Source organism: Poromitra crassiceps (assembly GCF_964638095.1).
Source record: "Poromitra crassiceps genome assembly, chromosome: 30".
In the NCBI taxonomy this organism is placed as follows: Eukaryota; Metazoa; Chordata; class Actinopteri; order Beryciformes; family Melamphaidae; genus Poromitra; species Poromitra crassiceps.
The window spans coordinates 4,139,140-4,148,618 of record NC_139652.1 but is presented as its reverse complement, the minus strand read 5'-3'; positions in this window follow the sequence as shown (position 1 = coordinate 4,148,618).

Below are 9,479 nucleotides of genomic sequence, written 5' to 3'. Positions count from 1 at the left end.
TCTGGCCACCCTATCCTTACCAAATCCAATCCTAACCCTCTAACCCAAACTCCAAAGGCCCAACTAGAACCATAACTATAAAGATAAATAACTATAAAAACATTTGAATCATTATAAGTAAATATATTGTCTGTTTACTCTACAACTGTAACTATTAAAACATCCAAAACGACAGCTATAACTATATTATTGGTTCCATTTTAGAGCTATTTCTCTGGCAGGAGACAACGATGACACATTTTCAACCAATCAAACTAAAGTTGTACAAAGAAGGTCTGTGAGAATTCACTACTTCACTGCAGTTGAACATGATGATCCCAGCCCATGTCATGTGGGCTCCTGTCATGTGACACAAATATCCCTCTACTGTCCCTCAGTGTCAATATGATTTACAGGTTGACCTCTACTGTCCCTCAGTGTAAATATGATTTACAGGTTGACCTCTACTGTCCCTCAGTGTAAATATGATTTACAGGTTGACCTCTACTGTCTCTCAGTGTGAATATGATTTACAGGTTGACCTCTACTGTCCCTCAGTGTAAATATGATTTACAGGTTGACCTCTACTGTCCCTCAGTGTAAATATGATTTACAGGTTGACCTCTACTGTCCCTCAGTGTGAATATGATTTACAGGTTGACCTCTACTGTCCCTCAGTGTGAATATGATTTACAGGTTGACCTCTACTGTCCCTCAGTGTCAATATGATTTACAGGTTGACCTGGAAATGATATTGCCAGCATTAGCTGGTGTTTGCATTGAACTCTCAGATATTCTGTCTATGATGCTAGCTATGATTCAGACTCTTCCTCTTCATCCTCTTCTTCATTCTTCTTAATCTTTCAGGTGCACTGCCCCACCATGGACAAATTGGAGTCATTTTTTGAAAGTCCAAGTCAAGTCTCAAGTCTTTGAGGGGCAAGTCCAAGTCAAGTCTCAAGTCTTTGAGGGGCAAGTCCAAGTCAAGTCTCAAGTCCCTATCGATGAGCGTTCTATCATCTGCTGCATGTCATCCGGTCTGCTTAGAACACTGCATAGCTAAAACTAAGGAATTCAAAGCATGTACTGTATTATCCTCACTCCTTATCTATTAGAATACAGTAGCAGCAATGATTAGAGATGACATTAGTAGACATTTCCTTCATGTTAATGCACTAAAAAAAATAAAAAATAAAAATAAAGATTGTTCACAAGTCCCAAACCTTCAACTCCAAGTCAAGTCTCAAGTCTCAAGTCAAGTCTCAAGTCACTGTGTGTGTGACTTTAAGTGTGACTCAAGTCCAAGTCCCCATCTCTGGTTTCCAGTGCACCTCCTCAGGCCTGTACCAGTGCAGAGTGACAGCAGGTCTAGTGTTTAACATGAAAGGAGAAGGGGACGTAGATTACAAGATTGTCCCATGGAAACAGACGTTAGCCCAGTATAACAAGAAGCCTGCGGGGGCGCTGTTTGACATAGAACGCCACCAGAAGTCTGTCTGTCAACTTCATCTCCCACACTGTGAGATCCGCTGTACAGGTGCATGTAAATTCTTGTCAATTGTCCATGTGAAAGATGGCGACACAGAGTTCATCCAGCCCCACAGGATAACAGAAACACATGTTATTATAAACATCACTGGATTTTCTCCTGTTGGCGATGTCAAGGATGGAAACTCACCGCCTGACCTGATCCAGGCATTGGTGTTGCTGTTCTACAAACTAACATTGCCTGATGTAGAAGTAGTGTCTCTGGGTCTCTTCTTAAGTGGTTGGTCCATAGCTGTGTTGTAACACACCCTGTGAACTATCAGAGGTGCCTCTAGTGTCCCTTCAGCTGATCATGGCCTGTCAGCCTGACGGTGGTGGGGGACACATTGACTATATTAGCCTTTGCTAATTTGTCCCTTTTCTACTGTTCACCCTTTGTGGGTGGGAGGAGAGTAGAGCCACAGTTCAATGTGTCAATATTGCTGCTATGACTGATATGATCTATTTATATATATTCATGTTTTTATGGTGTTCACTTTTCTATTTTAAAGAATGAATTCCATTCAGTTCTATATTACCATTCTCAATGGGAATGGTAGATGTAACTGCATCTATTGACTATACTGTATTTACTGGGATATATATATATTTATATATATATATATATATATATATATATATATATATATATATATATATATATAGTTCCAGGGCATAGAGCACATTACTCTTCAGAGAGGGGGTGATGTTGACAGGAGGTTAGGCCAGAGAGAGCTTTTTTTGATCCACACCCTAGAAACTTTACAACCTCTGGGTCTAAATGAGGATTTTGACATGAGTGTTGTGCTCTGAATAAATTACAATAGATTGTATGTTTTATGATGGTTACTGCCTGATGTTTACATATTGTAACATTCTCTATTGTTTTTTGTTCTGTTGTATATATTGTACACTATATTTGATGTACTTTACAGGGTTTCTTGTCTCAATGGACACTTGTCTTTAGGGTGTAGTCCTGAAAATCTATAGGACTACAATTCCCTTGATGTTTAGCCACCAGGAAGTGTTTTTTGACACAGGTGTTGTACATTGGCTAATCAAGTGATTGTCTGAACCTTTATAGGCTGTATTCACTTGTTACCTGTCTTATGCCTGAAGAAGGTCTATGACCGAAAGTTTGCAATAAATAAGATATTTGCACAGATTTGAGTGTGCGGACGCTCCTTTTTTCATACATTATGTCAATGACACAGCTGCTATTCCTCTCACCTCATTTTATCATGTGACTGCGTTCTGCTATATCTAAGATGGCGTCCTGTTGTCACTTTAGTCTGATGAAGAGCGTCTAGCTCGAAACGTCACTTTTTTCTGGCGCACTAAACGCTGCAAAAAGAGCCGTGCGGTGTGCGAGCAGTTTTTATTCTTTTGCTGTTCTACAAACCTCCAGTTGATCCTGATCCCAAATCTGTGCTCAATGTGTTGTTGCCTCCTGCAACTGTTGTGTTCCATCATGTGATGAAAGTAAGGAGGAAATGAGATGAAGATGAGAGGTTCATAGAGAAACCTCCAAACTGTAAAGTACACGCAGAGCACAAGTACACACTGTCCACTTCTCCTGAAATCTCATTTTCAAGAGAGCCCTTTTCCAATAATACATTTATGAAACTTACAAAATTCCAGTACAAAATTAAAATATACTTGGTCATAACTTTCACTCTCTCCTGTTATCTCCCCATCTACATGATATTATAGTTGCGCTGTTCGTGTCAGCTGTGTCGAGTCACATTTTCGGGCAGCTGCACGCAGGCTGCGCAGGCAGGCTCGCCAGCTGCGCAGGCTTTCCGCATTAGGTGGTGCCCCAAATGGCTTGGGTGTTGTTCCTACAGTAAGTCTTATAATGGTAGGGAACCCCTGGTTCTGCATGAATTATAGGGTTATCTTTGTTATTGCATTTAAAAATTGTGTTCACCAGGACTATCAAAGTTGTCTCACTCTCACATTCCAAAAAGGTTTGGATGTAACATAATTATGTAGGCAGGTATTTATTTTCAACCTGCAGGAGAAATCGTGTTATCAAGAGGAAACAATCCAAATACCAAAGTTCCTGGAAGCGTCATTTAAGCGTCATGTCCCGGTGTACGTTCAGCTACCTGCTGAGTCTGGTCCGACCTGCACCAACACGCAAGATCACCCGGTGGCGAAAACCACTGGAAGCGCGTTTGCGACTGGCAATAGTGCTTTGGTGGTACGCAACACCAGGGGAATATCGAACAATCAGCTGTGTATTTGGTGTTGGACTGTCTACTGTGTGCTGCCTGGTCCGCGAAGTCACATCCCCTATCGCGGCATACCATATCACAAGGTTAGAAGTGGTCAAATGTTCGCGATGACGGGGGCGCACTTATACCGGAAAACAACTTTCACACATGATGGCATTACACCGCTTTCTGGTAATTTCCCGGTATAAAGCGCACGTGTGAAAACGGCTATAGAGACATAGGCCCTGTTACACGGCGACGCTCTCTGCATAAAACGGCAAACTTTTGTAGCGTTAGTGCCTTCCTTTTACACGGTGACGGCGTTATTGGGGGGTGAAAACGCCAAAATCTGAAAACAGGTTCCAGAGTGGAATTCTTGAAAACGCTGCCCCTTACTGTCGCCGAGTAAAGTGGAGAAACGCAATTCAGGTGATGACACAGCCCCCCTTCACCATGTTACACAATGGTAGGCAATAGGAACATCTAGCCCAATACAGCCTTATGGCACAGGCAGGCATAATGAGTCGCATTGACATTCAACAAACGTGATAATGATTTGCTAAAAACACAATCTGCGTTAAGTTAAGTCCCCCCTACTAACGTCACACATAGCCTATTAATGACTGTCTCCCGCATTGAATAATTGACAACAACTCACTGTCTGCGATGCATTTCCTCAAGTGAAGTCCCAATTGTGCTCAGCTCTTTTTTATGTTGCTTTACTGGGGTTTTATTCGGTAATCCAATCTGGAGCATGATCTGGAGCAGTTTATTAGGCTACCATTTGCGACTGCTGTGTCAGACACGTGGGAAATGCATTTAAAAACTTTAATCACAAAGCTAAATCACGCCGGTTAGAAACAGACAGAATAGGGGAAGCTAGGCGTTTTTACCTTCAAAATAAAAGACGTATTTTATAACTGGGTAAATAAAAATCAGTGTCGTCGACTCACTGTGTGTTAAAATGGACTTTTAGTTGTTTGTGTTCTATATGTCTTCTGTGTATTTCGGATCACACGCAAAAAAACGTTGCGACATGCATCAATAAGACCACACACACACACACACACACACACACACACACACACACACACACACACACACACACACACACACACACACACACACACACACACACACACACACACACACACACACACACACACACACACACACACACAGACACAGAGGTGAGAGGTCAAGGGAGCCCTTTAAAGATGGCCATGTCAGTTTTTCCTTTTGCAAGCTGTGTTCAAAATACCTTCAGTTTGCAAGCTGTGTTCAAAGACCTTCAGTTTGCAAGCTGTGTTCAAAATACCTTCAGTTTGCAAGCTGTGTTCAAAGACCTTCAGTTAGAAATACCTGCTGATAACCTGTGTAATGACATTAGCAAAAATGCTCCCACCTCCTGGAGCATTTGAAGACTGTGGAAGAGAGAGACTGGTTTGAGACACTCAGTCTCACATGAACCATACTTAGAAATACAACTTCTGCCATGATGTAAAAGGTGGTGTGATGTGTGGACCCAAATGCAGAGGAGAGAGAGGCAGCAGGCAAAGTAATGCAGACCAGGCAGGCAAGGTTTTAGGAGAAAAATAGACTTTACTGAATAATTCAAAAAACAAAATAACAAAACCCACTAGCCAGAGGCTAGGCTAAACTCAGGAACAATTGTTACTGTAACTCAGAGCACAGGGAAGACGCAGAGATGGGCAAAAATACATCATAAAGTATTTTGATACAAATTACAAATACTTGCTCAAAAAATGTATCACAATACAAATACAAAATACTCGTCTGAAAAATGTATTTGAGATACAAATACGTATTTTGTATTTTGAAAATACATAAAAATACATTTTATAAAAAGTGATAAAGAGCTGCAACAATTAGTCAATCCATCAATTCATTGCCAAATATTACATTAATTGCCTATTTTGATCATCTGTTCATCATTTTGAGCCATTTCTGTAAGGAAAATGTCCTAATTCTCTGATTCCAGCTTCTCAAATGTGAAATTTTCTGGTTTCCTTAGATGGTAAATCATCTCTTAGTCCTCTGTGACAATATTCTCCTTTGTGTACTAGGGTTGGCACCATGGACGATGGCATTGACCATCGTCGATCGGCCGACTCCCATCGACCTCTGACACTTCTACATCGGACCATCGTGATTATCTGTTCGAATAAAAAATTTGGCAGATTTAATAATAAAAAAGGCTATCTCCACTCAACCGCGACACACGGGGGATGCACAGGCGGCATTAAACAAGCGGCAAAGCGTACCTTATCCCCAGTTCAGAGAAGTGGTAAAGCGGAGAGGAAGATAAGATAAGCAGAAGTCGGTTGTGTTGTGAAAATGTTAAGAAAGAAGAAACTTCATGTTCTTTCCTGTTTGCAACCCAATGTGAGTAATGTTACAAGTCTTCAACTGTGAATTCAACTCGTCTGTTTCCAGGAACTCTCTCCATTACATACTGTGTAGGTTGCCTGCTGCTGTGTTTCTATCTCTCCTTAACATAACCTAATGTTAGATTCAAAACTGAGCCCACACATCTAACGTTAGCCGCCAGTAATTCTGCCCCTTTTCTGCCAGCTAGTTAAATTAAACACACGTTGTTGGTCACGATCTGTAACATTAACGTTTGATTGTTTTGCGCCTTTCAATATTGCTGGTAGTGATAGCCTACTGTTTGAATTGCCTGGCTCTGTGCTGTAGTAGTAGCCTATCCAAGCCCGCTGGTCTCTCATGACATGTAGAGCTCAGCTGTCCTGTTGTAAACGTGAACATACATTGCAGTGGCGCAGCCAAACGGCACCGCATGGACTTCATAAATCATTAATTAACCCCACCCTCCATCAACGACGATGCCAACGTCCATCGCGATGTTTCACTGTGGAACCATCGTGATGGTTATTTAGGTGACATCGCACAACCCTAGTGTGTACCCTCTAACACATTACAGTTCTTTCATTTCAGTTTTAGCTGTTTTTCAGCACAGCTAATTTCTCCCTCACTTCAGCTGTTAATCACCTTCTGTGAGGGCTTTTGACTTACAGGCAGCATTTCTACATGTTAACCTCAAGCTTTGGAACTTTGACCATGTTAGCCCTAGATATCTTACATCATAACAGTATCCCTGGAGATGATGTGCCATGGCTGCAGGAAATCACCGGCTCCACGGGCTCCCAAAATCATGACTGACAGACAGACAGACACCGCCCACCCACCTTGGTGCCATCGTGCAAATGTGCGCCATCGGCTCATACTACATCAGAGTTGCTCGAGTGACATCACTGATGGCATCACAACTGCCTGAGTAACATCACAGTTGAGCAATCAGTGGCTCGAGTGACATCACTGATGACATCACAATTGATTGAGTGACATCACTGATGACATCATTGATGACATCACAATCATGACCCACACTGCCGCCACACACACTGCCACCCACTTTGCCAATTTTAATTAAGAAGATAATTAGTTGTGTCTTGATACATACAATATGATACACTGGTTTGAATATGCAGTAAACCGTTTCATTTGCAGATAGGCCAGTGCATGCAATATCTAATCATCAATTTATATTAGTAATTTATCTCTGGGGGAATTTCCACCAATACAAGGCTTCATACTAGATGAAGAAGTGATGTGAAGTCTGACTCAAGACCCACCCTACTCTGCCTCTGATTTGAGGTTGAGTTTGTTCTGAGGGTAAGCCAATCAGAGGTAGAGTAGAAGTGACATGTCACTTTTTTTAAACCTGTGTTTAAACCTGTGTTAATGGTAAGAATGTGTCAATTTGAGAAAATAAAATAACATAAAAGTAAAGAAAAAAGTATTTTATGTATTTAAAATACACAAAATACAAGGTCTGAAAGTATCTTCATACAAATTACATCTTATTTTTCTTGGTCCAGCCAAATACAAATTACAAAATACACAAATGTATTTGAAATACGTATTTTAAATACATGTATTTAAAATACTGCCCATCTCTGAAGACGATACATACCAACCAGGGACAGATAGACAATCATTCGAGCAGGACAACACACAGACTGAGACAATATATACACAAAGGGATCATCAGGAACATGAGGGACAGCTGGGGAGGTAGGAACACAGGGGGCAAAACGGGAGAGCTGATTGGTGGGGAGAACTCAGGTAATGGGGCAGACTAACGAGACACATAGGCAACAGGTGGGAGGAATTAAGACAGACTAAAAAGGGAACATGGGCAACAAGTGGGGAGAAGACAGACTAATACACAAGGGAAAAACATAACAAAACTCCTTTCTCTATTCTAAGACAGACCGTCCACTGAGTTTACTCCTCAGAAATTACACATACATAGCAGGCCACACCGTGGCCTGGGTGTTACAACTTCCTTCCTGTTTGTGCTGCGGCTGGAACATGTCAGAAGGGCTTGGTCTCTGTATGAGATACAGCAGTGAAAGAAAAGTGTGTTGCAGTTAGTTAGTTCAGACTGACTCAATTTTGTAAGAGCAGAGCAGGAGGGACACGTCTGAAGCAGGGTGAGTGTTATTACTTTATTATTATTATTTTATTCAGGGATTCAAACTGGTCACCTTTAGTCATCTTTACAATCCCAAAATTGGACACTTAAGTGAATGGATTTTGGGTGGTGTTGTGTGTCTGCCCTGGCTGGTATCTGTCACCTTTTTCTTTCACTGTCCAGGTTGTGTGTGTGTGTGTGTGTGTGTGTGTGTGTGTGTGTGTGTGTGTGTGTGTGTGTGTGTGTGTGTGTGTGTGTGTGTGTGTGTGTGTGTGACTGTGTGTGTGTGTGTGTGTGTGTCTGCCCTGGCTGGTATCTGTCACCTTTCACTGTCCAGGTTGTGTATGTGTGTGTGTGTGTGTGTGTGTGTGTGTGTGTGTGTGTGTGTGTGTGTGTGTGTGACTGTGTGTGTGTGTGTGTGTGTGTGTGTGTGTGTGTGTGTGTGTGTGTGTGACTGTGTGTGTGTGTGTGTGTGTGTGTGTGTGTGTGTGTGTGTGTGTGTGTGTGTGACTGAGTGAGTGAGTGAGTGAGTGAGTGAGTGTGTGTGTGTGTGTGTGTGTGTGTGTGTGTGAGAGTGAGTGAGTGAGTGAGTGTGTGTGTGTGTGTGTGTGTGTGTGTGTGTGTGTGTGTGTGTGTGTGTGTGTGTGTGTGCGTGCGTGCGTGCGTGTGCACGTGAGTGAGTGTGTGTGTGTGTGTGTGTGTGTGTGCCACATTGAAGGTAACACTTTATAATAACATTCAGTTGTAAGTAATTTATAAGCCTTTAGTTAATGATGAACTAATCACTTAGAAAACATGAATATACATTTGTAGGTGATTAATAAATGTTACCCTTGTACCCTGTTAGTCCAACGGTTGGCTCGTTTTAACACTCGCGCGGATGGGGTTTTGACATTCTTGGTGGTCTGAGGCTAAAAGTGTGCTCAGGTCTTTTTTTCTGTGTGTTTTACAAAAGTCTCCGTCTCACCATGTTAGAACACTTCGTAGCCTCCTGTAGAGAAAATACTCACACGTTTACTGTTGGCGGTTGTTGCATGACCCGCAAATTCTCATTGACTTCCATTATAACATACTTTTTTGGGACCTCCAGCCATTGAAAAAAAAAATGCACTGACATTATGTTTTTATTCTATCATCCTGGACCAAACACCTTGAAATTTGACCTTGAAATGGAATTTTGTGGTTGGCTGAAAATTTGGGGGAATTACATGGCCTCAAAGTCCATTGCATAG